Source organism: Gossypium hirsutum, chromosome D10 (assembly GCF_007990345.1).
Source record: "Gossypium hirsutum isolate 1008001.06 chromosome D10, Gossypium_hirsutum_v2.1, whole genome shotgun sequence".
Classification (NCBI taxonomy): domain Eukaryota; kingdom Viridiplantae; phylum Streptophyta; class Magnoliopsida; order Malvales; family Malvaceae; genus Gossypium; species Gossypium hirsutum.
In genome coordinates, this window is record NC_053446.1 from 67,987,196 (window position 1) to 68,007,228 (window position 20,033).

Sequence of the window (20,033 nt, forward strand, 5' to 3'; positions counted from 1 at the left end):
TCTGTACTGGTAACCTCAGGGAGATAAGATCTGAAATTCTTCTGGGTCTGTTCCACTGTAATCTCAGGGAGATAAGACTGATGTGATTCTCTACTGTAACTTCAGAGAGATACGATCCTTTAATCCGCTCCATTGTAATCTCAAGGAGATAGGATTACTATCTTTGATCTGCTCCGCTGTAATCTCAGGGAGATAAGATCTGATTCTTTGGTCTGTTCACTGTAATCTCAGGGAGATAAGACCTGTATTATAAACCTAATTATGCCTAATGATTAGGATGACATGATCAAAATGAAACAAATGCTCCTAACTAGACATATGTGAATGGGATTTGCATGAATGCAGAATTTTATTTTTTTCGAGAATGATCTTGCTTAGGTTATCACTACTCGCAATTTATCAAAGTTTTGTGACTGACATGCTACAACGCCTTCTCACTTGACTGATTTTTCTGAAGGAACATTTAGCCAGACTGTCCCCATTGTAAACCTCAAGTTATATCCACTGGGACGCCAAGATTTGTGCCATCATTCTCTCACAGTAATCTAAGGGTAGAAATATGTGGCTTTTCCTTTGTCCTCTTTTATCACAATTCGGGGATGTAGGATCTGAGCCGTTCTGGTTTCCTACACCATTCTCAAGGTGTCGTACGAAAGTCTTATGAGCAAGTGAAGGCTCTTTCTCCAAGGTAACCTCTTCCTATTGCCTGATGATCATTGCTTTCTTGTTCATTTAAGCTTTGTAATTAACACGACAGCTTGTCATTTTGTTCAATCAACGTTTAGACGACAAAATCTGAAAGGATAGTCTTTAATTTAGACTCTTCCTTCCTAGATTTCCAACTTTTAAAATTGGCGTGTTCTAAACATTAGTCATGTTTCAGGTCCCTATATTATTTAGAAATTTTCCAGAGTAATGTGCAAAACTTCTTTCCTGAAAGTTTTATTAGTTCGTTAATCATTACATGTTTGCAAAAAGATCATAACAATGGATAAGAATAAAGCTAGTTCTGATTATAACTCAAATAAAACATCAAAGATGGCGAAAGAAAGGTAACAAAGAAATGGATTGAGAATGTACGTTTTCACAAAAGGAAAGGAAGAAAGAAAGAAAATAAAATGTATTTTCAAGAATACACCTAAGAACTAGGTGCCCCAGTTATCGCCGCTTGAGTTTCTCTGTACAAACTTTCCGAAGACCCTTCTAAGTTTGACATGTGTTCAGGAGATCTGCAATACTCTGTCAATGTTCCAAGATGTTGCATATCTTTTCTTATTGGTAAAGCAAGATCATCATATGCCCCTGATCAAAATTTGATCCGCTCAATCCTGATGTTCCAATCCTGCTCAATACTTGAGTCGCCCTTTTCGGGTTTTCGACTCAAGCCCTCTTTGGTCTCAAAGTGCCCTTTACGGGTTTTCACCTTAGCCTCTCCAAAGTTTTTTTTTTTTTTTTTTTTTAGGAAGCAAAGCGCCCTTTACGGGTTTTCACTTTGGTTCCCCTTTCTTTCATGTGAAGTATTTCTTGACGGAGTCTGCGTTTACCGGATTTGGTAAACTTTTGCCATCCATCTCACATAGGATCAAAGCTCCACCAGAAAAGGCTTCTTTACAACATAAGGGCCTTCCCAATTCGGCATCCATTTTCCTCTAAAATCTTTTTGTATAGGAAGAATCTTTTTTAGTACCAAGTCCCCTTCACGAAATTCTCGGGGGCGAACCTTTTTATTATAGACTCGCATCATTCGTTTCTGGTACATTTGCCCATGGCGAATAGCTCTTAGCCTCTTTTCTTCTATTAGGTTCAACTGATCGTACCGAGATTGGATCCAATCGGCTTCATCCAACTGTAGCTCAGATAACACCCGTAGAGAAGGGATTTCAACTTCAATGGGTAATACTGCCTCCATTCCATAAACCAGAGAAAAAGGCGTTGCCCCAGTAGAAGTTCTAACAGATGTTCGATAGGCAAGGAGAGCAAATGATAACTTCTCATGCCAATCCTTGTAGGTTTCAGTCATTTTCCCCACAATCCTTTTAATGTTTTTATTGGCCGCCTCCACTGCACCATTCATTTTGGGACGATACGGCGATGAGTTATGATGCTTAATTTTAAATTTGCTACAAACTTCAGCTATTGTGCTATTATTCAAGTTCATCGCATTGTCGGATATGATCCTCTCAGGCATCCCATATCGACAAATAATCTCCTTCTTCAAGAATTTGCTGACTACTGCTTTTGTGACATTTGCATATGAAGCAGCCTCCACCCACTTGGTAAAGTAATCAATTACTACGAAGATGAAGCGATGCCCATTAGAAGCCTTTGGTGATATTGGCCCAATAACATCCATACCCCACATGGAAAACGGCCAAGGAGAGGTCATGACATGAAGAGGTGAAGGAGGCGCGTGTATTTTGTCTCCGTAAATTTGGCATTTGTGGCACTTCCTGGCATGATCAATGCAATCTCCTTCCATGGTGGGCCAATAGTACCCAAATCTCATGATTTGTCTGGCCATCGTGAAACCACTGGCGTGCGTCCCACAAATACCCTCATGGACTTCTTCCAAAATTTTCTTGGCTTCTACCGCATCTACACATCTTAACAGTACTTGATCCTTCCTTCTTTTATATAACACTTCTCCATCTAAGACATATTCAATGGCTATCTTTCTCAGAGTTCTTTTGTCATTCTCTGTCGCTTGATCAGGGTATTCCCGATTCTTCACATATTGTAAGATACTCCGATACCAAGGACAATCATCTTTTCCCTCCTCCTCAATATTGCAACAATTAGCCGGGGTCTCGGAGATACTCATCTGAACAGGCCTCATTGCCTCAAGTCTATTCACCTGAATCATCGAAGCTAGAGTAGCTAATGCATCAGCCATTTGGTTTTCCTTCCGTGGGAGGTAATAGAAGGTGATATCGTCAAACTCCTCAGCCAATTCAAGAACTAGTTTTCTATAACCGATTAGCTTAGGATCTCTAGTCTCCCACTCCCCTTTGAGTTGGTATATCACCAACGCTGAATCCCCGTATACTCTCAGTACTTTGATGTTCCGTTCAATGGCTGCACGAATGCCCATAATACATGCTTCATATTCTGCCATGTTATTTGTACAATCGAAGTCCAACTTGCTAGCAACAGGATAATGATCTCCACTTGGGGATACCAAAACTGCCCCAATTCCATTACCCGTAGCATTTGAGGCTCCATCAAAATTTAACTTCCATACGTGATCCATTTGAGGATTTTCTTCAGTATTCGCCACATACATCAAGTCCTCGTTTGGATAATCGAAATTCAAAGATTCATAGTCCTCCAAGGCTCTACTAGCTAGGAAATCGGCTATTGCACTTCCCTTTATGGCCTTTTGACTGACATATACTATATCAAATTCTGAGAGCAAGATCTGCCATCTAGCCATTCTCCCGTTCAAAGCAGCCGATTCCATCATATATTTTAAAGGATCTAACTTTGAAATCAACCAAGTCGTGTGATACAACATATACTGCCTCAGTCTTCGGGTTGCCCAGATCAGAGCACAACACAACTTCTCAATTGATGAGTACCTCATTTCGCAATCGGTAAATTTCTTACTGAGATAGTATATTGCCTTTTCTTTCTTTCCCGTCTCATCATGTTGGCCTAATACGCATCCCATGGAATTCTCCAACACCGTTAGATACAATATCAATGGCCTATCTGGACTTGGAGGTGATAAGACTGGAGTATTAGCCAAGTACTGCTTTATCTTATCGAAAGCCCTCTGACACTCTTCATCCCATTCGCCCGGATTATGTTTCTTTAAGAGCCGGAATACTGGATCACATTTCTCTGTCAGTTGTGAGATGAACCGAGCAATGTAATTCAGCCTCCCTAGGAAACCTCGAACCTCCTTCTGAGTGCGCGGGGGAGGTAAATCTCGTATTGCCTTTACTTTGTCTGGGTCAACCTCGATCCCCTTTTTGCTAACTATGAAGCCTAATAACTTCCCTGATCTGGCTCCAAATGTGCATTTGGCCAGGTTAAGCTTAAGCTGAAATTTCTTTAATCTCAAAAATAACCTTTTCAAGACCTGAACATGCTCTTCTTCCGTTCTAGACTTCGCGATCATATCGTCAACATAGACTTCGATCTCCTTGTGCATCATGTCGTGAAACAAAGTCACCATAGCTCTTTGATACGTTGCTCCCGCATTCTTCAATCCGAAGGGCATTACCTTGTAACAGAATGTTCCCCATAAGGTAATGAATGTGGTTTTTCTCATGTCTCCAGGGTGCATCTTTATTTGATTGTATCCAGAGAAACCGTCCATGAAAGAAAACAATGAATAGCCCGCCGTGTTATCTACCAAAGTATCAATGTGAGGCAGTGGAAAGTTGTCCTTTGGACTAGCCTTGTTCAAATCCCTATAATCCACACACATTCGTACCTTTCCATCCTTTTTGGGAACAGGGACGATGTTGGCTACCCAATCCGAATACTTGACCTCTTGTAAGAATCCAGCGTCGAATTGTCTTTTGACTTCTTCTCTTATTTTCAACACAATGTCAGGTCTCATTCTCCTGAGCTTCTGTTGAACGGGTTTACAATCCTCTTTTATGGGCAGACGATGCACCACAATGTTAGTACTTAGCCCAGGCATATCTTGGTACGACCACGCGAAAACATCCTTGAATTCTCGTAGCAAATTAATGAGGTCTTGCCTTGTCTTTGCGGTGATTTCAGTTCCAATTTTCACCTCCTTTCCATCCTCTAGGCTCACTATTTCTAACAATTCCCTATGAGGTAGGATATGCTTATCCTCTTGTTCCATCATTCTTAACAAGTCTGGAGATGCATCATAATCTTCGTCATTTTCAGAGTCGTGGGATTCTTCTGAACACACCTCTTGCTCAAAATAGGCTCCGTGTTTGAGGCAGCGTCACTCATGTCATTGATATCTGAAGACCTATGAAGGCATATCAAAGAATATACCAAGAATATAAATTTATGAATATGTTTGTGCAAAAGAATTACAAATGAAAGAATTATTTGTAAGACAATCAACCAAATGAAAAATATAAAAAGAGAAAAAGAAAAGACTGATCAAGATGAACGTTGACATGTATTTCATTAAAATAATGATATTTAGGCCCAATGCCTATTTCACAAAAAATTTCGTATCGTTTCTAGGCCAACAAACAACAGGAATGTTTTGAGCATTACTCTGAATAAGCCCTAAAGACTACAGGGATTTCTTCAGCAGTCCAATTGTTTAGCTCGCTTCCAGGCTCATAAGGGCAGATCTCCAACAAAACCCTCCTTTCCGTTGCTTCTATGGCGTTAATATAAACGTTTTCCAACATTCCTCCCATGCCGCTACCGGACACCCCACATTCAGAATGAATAAATCCTCCCGACACAAAAGATGAAGATATGTGGGGAAAGGTTAAAGGCTCACACTTAGCTTCATGTCCATTCAAACGCGCCCTCCTTCTCTCTTGTCTCTTCTCTATTTCTTTCTTCTTCTGCTTCATGTCTGGCTTGTACCCTAAACCAAATCTATCAAACTTTTCCTTTGGCATTGGTGCCTCAATCCTTCCCTGAAGATATTTTCCCAATCCTTTCCCGGGTAAGGCTCCTCTTCCTACCATCAATCGCAATCCCATCTCAGTGGTCCTGGATATTTTCGGTACTGGGATTCTATTTCCCTCCGCAATAAACATCGCGTTCACAAATTCTAACGATCGAAAAGAACATTCTAGTGCCTCATCGTTGATGTCCACATAAGGTGCATCGCTAGTCATCATTGCGATAATATCCTCCTCTGCATCTATTGTTACCAGCTGATCCTCCGATACCAACTTCACCTTCTGATGTAATGATGAAGGTACTGCCCCTGCTGAGTGTATCCACGGTCTCCCCAATAGACAGTTGTAGGAGGGTTTAATATCCATTACCAAGAAATCCACCTCATAAGTGACTGGGCCAATCCTTAATGGTACCTCAATTCTCCCCATAACCTCCTTTTTTGTTCCATCAAATGCCCTTACTATGCTCTGGCATGCTTTCATGTGCGAACTGTCTATTGGTAATCGACTAAGAGTGGACAAAGGTAATACATTTAGTGCAGATCCATTATCAACCAAGGCCCCCGGGAGTGTGTACCCTTTGCATCGGACAGTAACATGTAGGGCTTTAGTAGAACCTCTTCCTCCGGATGGTATTTCATCATCACTGAAGAAGATAAAATTGTCAGCACCAATATTGTTGATCAGCCGATCCAGCTTGTTTACCGAAATATCGTCAGCCACATATGTTTCGTTTAGCACCTTTAATAGTGCATTCCGATGTACTTCCGAGTTTAAGAGTAAAGCTAATACAGAAATGCGGGCTGGCTGTTTGTGTAGTTGCTCCACAACACTGTATTCACTGTGTTTCAAAAACTTCAGAAACTCCTTTGCCTCCTCTTCTTTTATTGGTTCATTTACCAATGGTTCAACTTCTACTGCTTTCCCTTTCCTCTGTTCTTTCTTCCAATTCTCTTCCCTGGACGACTCTGCTTGAGCGTCATATCTTTTTCCCTTACGCGTGTAAAAAACTGTTTCCTGATTTCTTTCTGCTTCTTTTCCCAAAACGGTCACATTACACCCGTAATTCCACGGCACCATTTTGTTATCCCTATAAGAGAAATTTGATGGTTTCTGGATTACAATTTTCGGTGTTACCTGGGCCCTAACCTCATTACCCTTAGGGCGTGAGATAATGACCACAGGATGATTTGGAGCCTTTGTTCCCAACTCTGTCGCGCATATGCTCCTCATTTCTTTCGCATCTTCGTAAAACCTCATCTCTTTGTTATCCATCATGCTTTGAACCAAAGCCTTAAATCCTTCACATTCTTGGATTTCGTGCCCTGTTTTATAGTGAAATTCACAATAATTTCCCATCTCATGCCCTTCCTCAGAATCTGAAATAACCAAACCTCTTTTCGCCATTTCTTTCCAGACCCGTTTCAATGGAGTTTTTACTTCAGCAATGTCAGTCTTGACTTCTTCTCCCGTACCTTCGCTAACCATATTCACCCCCTTATCTGCGTGATTAGGTAACGGATTCTTTGCGTTAGGTGAGTCGTCAAGTTTGACAACACCTAAATTGATGAGTCCTTCTACTACCTTCTTGAAGGCAGTACAATTTTCTATCGAGTGCCCAGAAATTCCCGCATGATAATCACATTGCGCGTTCGTATCATACCATTTTGGATACGGGGGTTGTAGAGGACTCAGGTAACGAGGAGCAACAACATGTGCATCGAATAAAGTCTGATACAACTCCTTGTATGACATCGGGATTGGCGTGAATTGGGGCTTTTCAGTAGTTTGCCTAGCTCCCGACTCTTGTCTTGATGATCCCTGTTGATTAGCAACCACTTTCTTTGGCTGATTCACGGTAATTGACCTACCATAAGTATTCACATTATTCACTTCATTTTCTCTTTTCCTCGGGGGTGCCCTCCTATTACTTTCTCCTCCATCTATTTTTCCACTTTTAATGGCATGCTCAATCATTTCACCATTCATGATTATATCTGAGAAATTTCTTGAAGCGCTTCCTAACATGTGAGTGATGAACGGGGCTTTCAAAGTATTAATAAAAAGCGTCGTCATCTCCTTTTCCAAAAGCGGTGGTTGCACCTGAACCGCCACCTCTCGCCACCTCTGCGCATATTGTCTGAAGCTTTCGTTCGATTTTTTTTCTAAATTTTGCAGAGTTATCCTATCAGGCATCATTTCTGAGACATGATTGTATTGTCTCAAGAAAGCCTGTGCTAAATCCCTCCAAGTAGCAATTTTAGCTCGGCTCAGCTGATTGTACCACTTTGACGCCGCTCCCGTAAGACTTTCCTGAAAGCAATGTATTAATAATTGATCATTATTAATGTGCCCCGTCATTCTTCTACAAAACATAGTAATATGGGATCCTGGGCAACTAGTCCCGTTGTATTTCTCGAATTCCGGCATCTTAAATTTGTAAGGGAGCACCAAGTCCGGAACCAAGCTCAGATCCTTTGCATCTGTTCCATAGCTTTCGATGCTTTCTATTGCCCTAAACTTCTCTTCTATCCATTTCCATTTCTCCTCAAATTGTTTTGGAAATTCCTCCTTCGCCTTGTCCTTTTCAACCATCTCGTCAAGATCTGGGACAGCAATATTATTCGGGCTATCACTGGGATTAAAGCCCGCTCCGGGTTGAAAATTCATTGGGATTGAAGCATCGCCTTGGAACTGCTGGGGCCTAACCGACACAGAGGGTCTCCGCGGATGCAGCTCAGTCTGTACTTGCGCATGAGGAGGCGTGAAACCTGGAGGATAAAGTGGTTCACCATTGTTTTCTTCTTCACTAACAATCACAGGACCTTTACCCTTATCTACTCCCTTCAATAATTGCGTCATCTTAGCCACCAGATCATTTTGGGACTCCTCCATCTTTTGCACCATGTCACGCTGAATCTTTTCTATTTGCTCTTTCATTTGCGCCTGCAACTGGTCCTGCATTTCTCTTTGAAGTCGCTCTAGCTTCTCCAACCTTTGGTCCATAATTTTTGTCTTAGCTCGGGTACCGTAATTTTGTTGGTTTTCCAGGTTAACTGAAATGATTTTATTCGATTAGGTTCTTTTAATGGTCATTAATGCATATGATGTGATGCAATGCATGAAAAGAATGCAAAGAAAAAGAGGCACTGATTCTCATTCAACTTCATTAGAAAACTTTACTAGATAAAGAGTTTCTTTACATAAAATAGACTACATATATGGCTTTGCCCTTACACTCAAAGTCTTAACCTTTCTAAGAAGCCAAGCTAACTCTCGGCCCCTGTCGGACTCTAACTCATACTTCAAACTTAATAGATCAGCCTGAACCGCTAGAGTTTGCAGATGATCAGCTACCTCGCGCACTTGAGTCACCGCCTCTCCCATAATATAATCTCTTTCTCCAATCTGCTCTTGAGACCGACGGAATTGTTTTTGCCACTGCTCATTATTTTCTTCCAGAAGCTCTATCCGGATTTCACTATTTTGCAATGCTTTCTCTAGCCCTTCTATTTGTCCTTTTAATTCTTCAATTTTGTCTAAGCTCGCCCTTAATTCAACCGTAGCATTACGATTACGGTACTGGTGAAGCGATCTTTCTAGTTCAGTTATCCGGACCTTCAACTCCGTCTTCTCGTCTTGGCACTCTAGTAGACTCTTTCCCAAGGCGACTTCTCGAGCCTGAGTATCCTGGAATTTCTTTTCCCATTGATTAGCTTTCGTCTTTTCCTCCTGAATTTCTTGTCGCCATTGTTCTGGCGTTCTACCCAAGCCAGCAGCTCTTACCGACCTACGCAACTTCTTGTAATCTGTCTTCAGGCTGTCCAAATCTTCTTCTGCTTTGTTCTTTCCTTTTCTCAACTTGTTGGCCTCTAATCTTTGAATGTCCACATCCAATCCTAACTGCATTTTTTCTTCCTCTAGTTGTTCTATCTTCTTCCCCAATTCTAAACTCCTTTTTTCAAATTCTTGTTTGATGATTTCTATCTCAGAAGGCAAAACTTGTAAGTGTTCCTCTAAAGATCGAGCAGTTTCTGAATTGGACGCCGGGATGTTGTCGTTGATCCTTTGATCACGCCACTGACCATACTCGGGGGTAATTGTCGGACCCACGGCTAAGATCTTCATTCGACGAGTCTGGTTCCAGGCACTAGATATTTCTCGAACCTTCTTCTTGTAATTGTCCTCCCTATAGGAAAAATCACTATAAGCCAACCCCTGCGTTGCCGGTATGAATTGTCGTGATCTATACTATCTTGATACGAGTAGAGGAGCATATCCGATAGCTCCCCATATCCCGAGCAGCGGAACCCAGTCAAAATCTCCACATCGGTACAATATCTCATCAGGAATTAACCAAGGAGCCCTTCATTCAATATCTTCATCCTGGAGATTCTGGAGTATCTCTATCCATTTTTCTTCTGAAATATCATCCCGTCTTGGCGTGGCCACCAATTCTCCTAGAGGGGAGTAGCTATCGGAGAATACCCGATAAGAGACCTTTTCGACTTTCCAGAAGTGGCTGTGGAACCATGCCAATAAGAGCTGCGCGCATCCAATAAACCTTCCCTCCCCTGCTTTTCGACACGCATTCAGGGATCTAAAAGTTTCAGCGAGTATTGCCGGAACCGGTGTAACCCCTTTACTAAGCCGATCAAACAAATCAGATACAGCCTCGTCTATGTGTCCTAAAGCTTTGGGGAAAACCACTAGTCCATAGATACCTAAAGCGAAGACATCGACCCTTTTCTTTAAGTCAGGATGTACAAGCACCAAATCTCGCAAACTTTTCCAAGGAACACATTTACTGTCGCCCTTCTGTTGGATCCGGGCAGCGACCCACTGCTCGCTCATCCCAGTGATGTTCATTAATTTCTTTAACAACGGAGGGACACTAACAGCTCTGGAATAAACCTTGTCGACTTGAATCTTTGGGCACCGAAGCAAGGTCGTATACTCCTCCACAGTAGGCGTCAAATCTACTTTCCCAAAAGTGAAACAACTGTAGGCAGGATTCCAGAACTGAGCAAGGGCTCGGAATAAATACTTGTCCACTTTGACACTAAGCAGATAAGGTAGGTCACCGTAGTTACAATAGAACAGCTGCTTGGCCTCGACATCCCATTGATCCCAGACTTCTTTCATTTCTCGAAGGTCATTCTGGATTACACTGATACGGGTAAAATCCCACAATTCTGACACGTACCCTTTGGTAAGACTGTCGCCTTTCTCCCGTTGTGTCGTTTCAGCCCATATTCGCACAGCCGCATTATCCTCTACTTTATCAACAAACCCCTTTTCCATGATAAACTTTCTACTGAGAAACTGAATGTAAATCGACACCTCTTTTAGAATGAAGATGCCATGCCATCACAAACAAAGTAAATTAGCATTAAACACAGAATAAGATTTAAAATAAGCGACAAATAAATACAACATTCATTTAGGTAAGCGCTAAAAAATTTGGAATAGCTCTACCTAAGTCGGTTCCTATGGCTCATTACATGTGGTTTGGTTCTAAAGTAGGGTACCTGAACCAGCAAATTCCTCGATCCTCACCCATTATAGGCTCATACGGACCAAGTTCGATTCAGGGGGATACATTTCCCTATGGCCATGCGGAGATGAAAATCTCACGAAGACATAGGTACGGATGTATCCCGAAAGCGATTCACTATCCCATGCGGAGGTGAAAACCTCACGAAGGCGTAGTTTCTCACTCCCACTTAAAAGGGTGTGACCAACGGTCATGCAATGCAATATGCAGAAAGATACAAAAACTTAAACTAACACAGCAATTATAAACCACAACGATGAAAATTGTAATAAAAGCAATGAAATGCGATGAAAGGATCGTATATTTAAACCAAGTTTTTGATTTTCGATAAAAAGACAAAAAATAATCAACTCGTAGCTCGACTCACTTAGTGTCCCCAGCGGAGTCGCCATGCTGTTGACAGCATTTTTTGGATGAAAACGGGGTCAACTTGGGTTTTGAAAAATGAAACGGGAGTCGCCACCAATCCTTTTTTATGAGGTGTGATTGGATCACCTCGAAAAGTGGTTGTTTTTAATAAACGATTTTATTTTATTAAAATAACAAGTTTGGTCCACGAAATTTAAAAACGGGTTCGGGAGTCAGTTACGTACGAGGAAGGATTAGCACCCTCGTAACGCCCAAAATTGGTACCTAGTTGATTAGTTAATGTCTTAATGTCGAAGGTTGAAAACTTTGAAGAATTTTAAAAATACGATCATTGTATTAAAACGTTGAAAATTTTCCAAGAAAAGGAGGGTACTTCACGTTATTCGAAAAAAGAGAATCATATCCAGTAAGGAGGACACAATGTCTCGAATTCCCGATACGCGTATGAAAAGTGCTTATTTAGAAGATATTTTATTATCTCAGGTTTAGGAAAGGGATCGTGCCCAGTAAGTTAGGACACGATCTTTTCTTAATTCCGGAGATCATTTAAAAACTTGAGTTTGAAAAGATTCGTATATTTAGATTTATTGTGAAAATCGAAACCCAGTAAGTTAGAGTACGATATTCTCGAATCTAAACACGAAATATTATTAATTCAAAACGAACTTGTTATATCAAATAAAATGAAATACGAAAATCGTAGGAAAAATACGAAAGCCAATAAAATCATAATGCACGCAAAACTGTAAGAATAATATGAACAATAGGAACAATATAATAAAAATCATACTTACAATCAAAAAAACAATACATATAAAAATAAATTAAAATATTTATTCGAAATAATAAAGAAAATTAAATAAATAAGCAATAAATACAAAATAAAATAATAGTAAGGAATAGAAATATAATACACATATATATACGTATGTTGAAATTATAAAGTATAAAAATATATATAAGCAGGTATTAATGTATTTACGAAAATGAAAATATGGATATATACATATATATACAATTTAAAAAAAATAGAAAAATATATAAGTACATATAAGTTGTAAAAATGGGTACGTACGTATATATATAGATTATAAAAAGGGGGTATATATATAGGTATGTATTTAAGTTAATATATATATATATATAACATAAGCATGTATGTATACATACAAATATAAAAAGTTACGGGAATATATATGTACATAGAGCATAAAGTATCAAATATAAATAATATATAAGTATATATATACAAAAAAAATAAAAATAAAAATATGTACGGATACATTATAAAATAAATGAAAATATGTATAGATATATGTAATATAAAAAAACCTTTATATTATAATAGACATACGTATATATATAAATAGCAACACCTGAAGTTAAAAAAAGTATAAGTAAATGAGTAATGGTTACTAGTAATAATAAGGTTAATAATAATAATGATAATAATAATGATGATAATATATTAAAATAATAAAGAGAATAATAAAAGTACTCAAAAAGGGACTAAATCAAAATAAAAACAAAAGAAACTGGGCGAATTCAAAATGAAAGGGACTAAATTACAAAGCGCGCCAAAAGCAAAAGGATCAAATGGGCAAATAACCCAACCACCTCAAAACGCAGCGCAGCAGTGGGCCAGATGGAAATAAAATTAAAATTATAGGGATAGATTAAAAATAAAAGGAAATAGCAAAAAGGACCGAATTGCAATGCGTTTTAAAACTGGAGGGACTGAGCGCGCAAATAGCCCACCCAGCGAAAACACGCGGATCCCTCTGGAGCGGGTCGGGTCGCGCGCGGGTCATGGAGGACTAAAACGGCGCCGTTTTGTTAACACATTAAAACTAATTTTTTTTACAAAAAAAATTCATTTTTCAGTTGAAGAGAAACAAAAATTTCAGAACAATTTTTCTCCTCTGCCCTTTTTTAAAACGACGGCCCCTCCCCTCCCTTCTATCAAAACTCCGGCCATTAAAGCTCTTTCGGCCTCCGGCGCACCGCCATCGTGGCACTAGGCCGACGGCAAGGGAAATGGGCTACTCGGCCCTCCCATCGTAGCGCACCGAAGCTCGGCCAACAACCCGAAGGACCGAGGGCCTTAGATCCCTCCCTAGGAACTGATTCCGACAACAGTAAGAGGTCCTCCGACGACGGAGCCACAGGCGAGTAGGTGCGGCCTCTTTCCTTTTCCCTTTTTATTTAATATACAAAATGAAGAAAGTAATAGAAATAAAATGAAATGCAAATCTGATAGGAAAAAAAATAACCTTGAATCTATCTTTCTTTTATTTCTTTCTGTTAATGTGTTTCTTTTTGTTTTTTACAAAAATCGGAAGAAGCCCCTTTACAAAGATGATATTCGGCCTCTTTATAGCCAATTTTGCTTCTATTTTTCTCTGCTATTGCTGCTTGCGTGTTTCCTTCTTTGTTGCAGGTAATTGACGTTAATGGAGCAAGTGGGTGAGGGGACGTGCGGCGCGGCAGTGGCAGAGGGCAGGTGGCTGAGGTGATTGACGGCGGCGGTAGATGGGTTAGGGGGATTAGGTTTCCTTTTTTTTTTTTGGATTTGGGCTCCGTTAATTGGGCTGTACAGTTGGAATTAGGGATGTAAGTGAACCGAAGAGGTTTTCTTATATTACAAAGTAGTTACGAATGGTTATTGTGTTGCATTAGAAGATGTTAACTATGTGTTGTTGTTTTCTTCCTTATAAAGAACATATTTGCCTTTTTGATCTTACAGTGAGAGTTTTCATTAGAAGTTTTGTATTTGAATCATATTACGATTGGTTTATTTTTAAAAAAATCCAACTAATGCTCGAGTGATGTACTCATCTTTTGCTTTGGTATTGTTAATTATGTAGCAAAAGGTCTCTCTTTTGAGGACGTTGACCGTGTTTGAAGGGGGCTTCAATTGGTCCTTCGATTGACTTGGCAATTCATATCGACCCAAGGTATCTCTCTACAATCTCATGCTTTTGTTTGGAATAACGTTGATGTGTACTTTTTATTTGATTGTTGTTTCCTGTCTGCATGGCCGTTAATTTTTATTTGGCACCTTCCATATAAATTTCGCTGCATGCATCTGTAAGTGAAATGTGTATGTATATATTCTTTTGGTATATTTGCATGCATCTGTAAGTGAAATGTGCATATATATATATATTATTTTGATATATTCTTTCTTTCTATCTGTTTGTGTGTGTATATATTTTCTTTTGATATATTCTTTCTTTCTTTCTATCTGTATGTGTGTATTTGTGTATATATTATTTTGATATAATCCTATCTTCCATATAAATTTACCTGCATGCATTTGTGAAATGCATGTATATGTATTCTTTTGATATATTCTTTCTATATGTGTGTATAAGTTTTTGAAGAAATAAAATTTAAATAATTATAATTAACCTTATATGCACGCAATACATGTTATTTAAAACAAATGTTATTGATTCAAAACATTATTTTTCCCCTATAATGGAAATAATGTTATCTTAATTATAAAAATCAAATTGGACTGAAATTTATTGTCTAATTCTATCTTAGATTTTAAGTTAATTACATTATACGTAAAATATTCCTCATTCATAATATGATTTCCCTCTAATACATAAATTATAATTGTGAAAATGTAAGGAAGTTTTTAAAATTAATGTATATATAATATGATAAATAATATTTTTAATAATTTTACTTAAAAAGTCAAATTGGCTGTTAAATCAATAAATTTTATAGAATTCTGTAATTTTAATAATAATAATTTTTTGAAGAAACAGATTTTAAATGTTATTGATTCAAAATATGACTTTTTCCATATAATGAAAATAATGTTGTCTAAATTATAAAAGATTAATTAGGCTGAAATTTATTACCTAATTCTATCTTAAATTTTAAGTTGATTACATTATACATGAAGCTTTTCTCATTCATAATATGATTTCCTTTTAATACATGTAACATGAATGTGAGCTACAACAAATAAGAAAAATCAAGTTACAGTATTGTGAACTATTTCTTGTGGATACATGAGTGTGAAGCCTTTGAATTAAACGGAAGAAGTACAACCTGGTGAAAAAGATTTTAATATTAACTATGAATTAGCTTAAACAGTAGTAGAAGCATTGATGAAAAAATCAAACGTATTTTAAACTTGAAACTAGAAAGATGAGTAACAATTCTTGTAAAAAATAAGTCCTCTTCAAAGTAAATGATTTCTTTTTCCTTCTCTTTGCTAAAAATAAGTAATTGGAGTGGCTAAAAATAAGAGTTTTTTTTTGTTGAACCGGTTTTTATGTTTTAGGGTTTAGTTTCATCGAGCCCAAATTGAAAAAAAAACCCAACTCCAACCCTAAACTAACAACTCGGCCCAATTTTAAAAGATAAACATCCATCCCACTTAATTAAATTACCCAGCTCAATCCATGTACAAGAAATGAATTTTACAAAGAACAAAAATCTAATAAGCATAATTTTTTCCTGCAGCAGTAGGAGCAAAGCAAAAGCTTATAGCTGCTCTTGCCTCTCAGTCAGCCCTGAGCTCCTCCCCGCCAACCACCGGCGAGGTGAGGTCTGGATCTTTTTTTCATTTAACAGCTGCCTTTTTGTTTAGCTACTAGCTTATGTTTAGGACCTCTCCGGTTCATGGGTGGTTATATTTGTTAATGTTAAGTTATTAATTGAAAAGAAAGATAAGAAATGAGAAGTATTGGTGATTTTTCAATTTTTTTCTGCTTTTCCCTATTTTTCAGAAATTTTCTTTTTTTAGGTTGTGCTCGTTGGACAGGGAACTTGTGATCTGATCAGTTCGACCACTGGTTCAATTCTGAAATTGACCACCAAACCATTATAAAGAAAGTTAATTATAATAATTTTTCAGAAAGATCCTTTCTCCTTTTGGCAGGCATTTTTTGTTGTGGAATGTGCTTGGGAAAAAAGAAAGAAGCAGAAGAAGAATGGTTCACAGATTTTCAACTAGATTATTGAATGTTTGCATAGCTTCACTATGTAAGGCCCATAACTTGGAGAAAGCTGAATTAGTTATTATCGATGGTATAAGATTGGGAGTGCTTCCTGACGTTGTAACTTACAATACATTGATTGATGCATACTGTCATTTTGGAATTGATGCTGGTTACGCCATTCTTCATCGAATGAGAGAAGCTGGTGTTACCCCAGATATTATTTCATATAATTCTTTGATAGCTGGTGCCACTAGGAATCACCAAATATCTCGGTCTCGTGATCTATTTGACGAAATGATTGAAAGAGGCATAGTCCCTGATGTTTGGAGTTACAATATTTTGATGCACGGCTTTTTCAAGTTAGGAAAACCAGATGAGGCCCATAGGGTTTTTAAGGATATTATACTTGCCGAGCATTCACCTTCTATTGCTACTTTTAACATTATGATGAATGGTCTTTGCAAGAATGGGTATACAATGAATGCTTTTATGTTGTTTAGGAACTTACAGCGTCATGGATTTGTGCCAGAGTTATTGACTTACAATATTCTTGTTAGTAGATTATGCAAATTGGTAGATTAGGGTCAGCAAGGAGGGTTCTTAGAGAAATAGTGGAATCTGGCCATGTTCCAAATGCCATTACATACACTACTCTATTGAAATGCATCTTTAGAAAGAAGAAGTTTGAAGAGGGAATTGAGCTATTGTTGGAAATGAAGAGTAAAGGGCATACATTTGATGGTTTTGCTTATTGTACAGTTATTGGTGCTCTAACTAAGATAGGAAAGGTGAAACAGGCGACTGAATTCATGGTGGACATGATTGAAACTGGTATCGAGCTTGATATAGTATCTTATAACACACTAATTAATTTGTACTGTAAAACTGGTGAGTTGGAAGAAGCCTATAAGTTGTTGGATGAGATAGAAAAGAAAGGGTTGGAGTGTGATAAGTATACACACACTATAATGATTGATGGATTGTGCAAGGCAGGTAAGGTTGAGGTGGCCGCACAACATTTGAAGTATATGAATATGATGGGCTTTGATTCAAACTTGGTTGCATATAACTGTTTGGTTGATGGGTTGTGTAAAGTTGGTCAGATCAATGATGCAATCAAAGTCTATAAATCAATGGAGGTAAGAGATTCTTTTACCTACTCCTCTTTGGTGTACAACCTTTGCAGGGACAGGAGGTATCATTCTGCAGCCAAGCTCTTGCTATCTTGTTTACAAAGTGGCATGAAAATTCTGAAGTCTGCTCAACGAGCTGTCTTGCTTGGTCTTCGCTATTCTGGATTTCCTAGAGAAGCAAAAAGGCTGAAGTCTAAGATTCGCATTGCTCGAATATTGAATCATTGATAATTTAGTCATTATTTTTTATTTTAGTGTTAAAAGTTGGAAGATTATGTACTTCAGTTGATTTACCATCAAGGATAATTCATTTTCGATCAAGCTCCTGATTGAAATAATGTGTTTCTTTTTGTTGTAAGTTCAATGGTTCTCTTGGGGTGGTAATGCTGTAGGCCATGATAGAGATCAGCAACTCTGAATCAAGCCGCATCTACTGTGTAATGCATGCTCTGTATCTGTATTTCCAGCATAAAAAACCAGATGAAGAGATATGCACTGCTTGGAAACACTAGTCCAGCTTCAGGAGCTATGTAGCTTGTTCACAAGAGATTCATCTAAGAAGCTTTTTACGTGATTAGCTTCTGGATTATTTAACTTCATTTTCTCCCTACCAAAATTCAATTCTTGAAGAATTTCCCTATTGGAATCATGTAAGGAATCACTTCCTTTGAAAAGTGAAATCTTTTATTCTTATTGTGACATAACGAAGAAGTTAGCTGTTATTTTATACTCTTAAAGATTTGTTGCATGAGGGAACTGGCATCGTTTTAGGGGGTGTGTAGACGAACCTTGTATCTAGGGCTTATTTCTTTATTATTCATTTTTTTCCCTTTATCTATATGTATGTAAATAAAACAATTCTTGTGCTGTGGACAATTTACAATCTTGATGGAAACAAAAATGAAGGAAAAAATGTTCGTTTAAAGAGCTTGATGCATATTTTAAAGGATTTACTAAACTACACGTGTGGCTATATTCTTGTAATTGATTATTTCATTTTGTTATTTACAATGTGATGAAATTGTTTGTTTTTGGAATCTCTGACCTTACCATCTTTGGAATTTGAATATTCTGGTTATTTTTCAGTACTGTACCATTCTACAATTTATACGTGTACTTTCTGATAAGTCTATACTTCTTTATTTTATATTCTTCTAGTTTCTTTTTAATCAGTCATTCTTGCAACATTTACTTTCTTTTGTTATTATTGGAACTTTGACATTTAACTTTATTTTGTTGGGAAATGCACTGCTTTTTTTGGCAACCTGTTGATGGAACCAACTGATGGTCGATGGGCGCAAGTGTGGAAAATCAGAGGACCTTAACAGTTTCTATGGACTGCCATGCAAGATAAGATCCCAAGGCCAACGGCTTTCTGCATTTTTGTAATTTTGGGGTTACAATATTTTGATGCACAAGTCCTGGGAATGAGTACCATCATGCAGGTTAAGGTTTGGGAAATTTATGATGGTTTAGATATGGTAGATGGGGCTTCCTAAGGTAGTTGTTGTTGAGTGTACAGTATCAAAAGTGGCCGCAATGCAACGTAAAGGTCGTATTGTTACTATCATAATGGATTTTGGAACTACCATGCCGCAAAATACCCGCATCATCATTGTGATTCGGAATCACGTCTGTAACGGGCGTTACCCTCAACATAGTGTCTGCAAGAGGGGAAAATAGCGCTGCAAAGCCCTTGTTTCTTCAGATTTGCAATGAAATGTAGTTAAAACCGTGTATCTTCAATTTTGTTTAATCAAACTTGTTATAAAAGTAATAAATGGAGATAAGAAGTTCAAAAGAAGAGTTATTTGTTGTTTAAATACATATATGAAATTGATATAAGTGGATGGAAATGGTTTAAATGAATTGAAATGTGGGAATTGTCATATGTATTAAAGTTGAGATAAAGAATTTCTGTAATGTATAAGTATATATAATGCTAAAGGCTAGAATTAAGTATGCTAATGGTATTGTTAGCTGAAATGGTTGAATTGAGGTATTGAATTGCTTATCTAGGTGTTATAAACGGGTGCCATTTGGACCTTTTGAAATCAAACGATCACATCGCGATGTCAAGCTCTCAATGTTGAGACACATCACGAGAGGACAAGTCAAGGAGATAGGTCGCAATCTGATACAATGTCAACACGATATTTGTACATTTTATAATTCAGTCTTTATTCGATTTCAAGTCTTCTTATGAACTTTTATGAGCTCATAGATTATTTGGATATGATTTTAAAACGTATTTTGAATGCATAATATACTTATCAGCATGTGTAAATGGTTATATTGTGTTGTAATGATTGCCTCGACAACGAATGTGACATTTCATAGCTCGGATTTGACGACTGGGTCGGGAATGAAGTGTTACAAGACATTCGAAACATGATAATAGTAATGGTGATGAATCTTATGATGA

General features: G+C 37.9%; 1 pseudogene; it reads left to right on the top strand.

Annotated features, from left to right (window-relative positions):
• The first annotated feature begins 15,360 nt into the window (after positions 1-15,360).
• On the top strand, positions 15,361-19,412 carry LOC107942340 (putative pentatricopeptide repeat-containing protein At4g17915; annotated as a pseudogene).
• Positions 19,413-20,033: the final 621 nt, after the last annotated feature.